This window comes from Petaurus breviceps, unplaced genomic scaffold, assembly GCF_028583685.1.
Source record: "Petaurus breviceps papuanus isolate PSGF00001 unplaced genomic scaffold, PetGlider_PUasm1.0 90825, whole genome shotgun sequence".
NCBI classification, from domain to species: Eukaryota; Metazoa; Chordata; class Mammalia; order Diprotodontia; family Petauridae; genus Petaurus; species Petaurus breviceps.
The window spans coordinates 20,860,056-20,861,024 of NW_027187353.1; the positions used below are offsets into that span (position 1 = coordinate 20,860,056).

The 969-nt window shown below is 60.3% G+C and overlaps 1 protein-coding gene across 1 annotated transcript in view; it reads right to left on the bottom strand.

Moving 5' to 3' along the window:
- Positions 1-419, bottom strand: part of MACROH2A2 (macroH2A.2 histone) — a 63,153-nt gene extending 62,734 nt beyond the window's left edge. The window contains exon 1 of the mRNA XM_069071459.1: positions 22-419. The gene's annotated coding sequence lies outside the window, so the exon portion shown is untranslated. The remainder of the gene's footprint in view (positions 1-21) is intronic.
- Between the last annotated feature and the right edge of the window lie 550 nt (positions 420-969).

A 969-nucleotide genomic window follows, 5' to 3' on the forward strand; every position in this document is an offset into this window, starting at 1 on the left:
GCACCCCGAGGAGGCTCTCACCTGTGCCCCGCCGCCTCCTCGGGCTCGGGCGCCCGGCCCTGGCCCCCGCCGCTGGCGGTTGGGCCCCGCTGCGCTTCTCAGTCAGTCCGCGCGTCCGGCTGCGGGCCAGCGGCCAAGGCCAGCGCCGTCCTGCGCCCCAGTCCTGCGCTCCTCGGCTCCGCTCCTTTCTTTCTTGTTGTCGAGGGATGCGCGCGTCTGTGTGTGTGTGAGTGCGCGTGTGAGTGTGTGTGCGTGTGTGTGTGCGCGCGCGTGTGTGTGCCAATGGCGGGCGGCGGCGGCGGCTCTGCTCACCAGGCCGGGATCCTAACTAACGGGGGGCGGGGAGGCGGAGGAGGCGGAGGCGGAGGAGAAGCCCGCTCCCTCCAGCGCCAGCTCCCGCTCCCGCTCCCACTTCTGGTCCTCCGCCTCCTCCTCTTAACCACCTCTAGGAGGAGTCGCTGCAGCTTCGTCACCCCCGCAGCCCGAGCCGCCACACCGCCATCGCATCGCGGTCACCCAGCCTGGGGGTGTGTGTGTGTGTGTGTGTGTGTGTGGCTGGACCATTGTCCTCCAGGGACGGTAAGCAGGGGGGCTCTCGTCCCTTACCTGCCACTCGCCCACCTATCCGTCCCTTCATTGTGCCGTTATCTCTCTGTCTAGGTAGCCCCATCGATTTCTGTCCATTCCTGTATATCCACAGTCTGTTTATTTCTCTATCTTCATCATCTGTCTATCATTTACCTGCCTCGACGTCAGTCCTTCTGTCTCTATATAATCTCTATCTATCTATTTTTGTCTACTATCTGTCTGTCCCTATCACTATCTATCTTTGTGTCTATCAATCTATGTCCATTTATTTACATCTCTCTCCCCCTCCCTCCCTCTCTCTGTGTCTTTCTCTCTCCCCATCTGTTTCTTTCTCTCTGTCTCTCCCCTATCTACCTGTCTTTTCGTCTATTTACCTCTCTA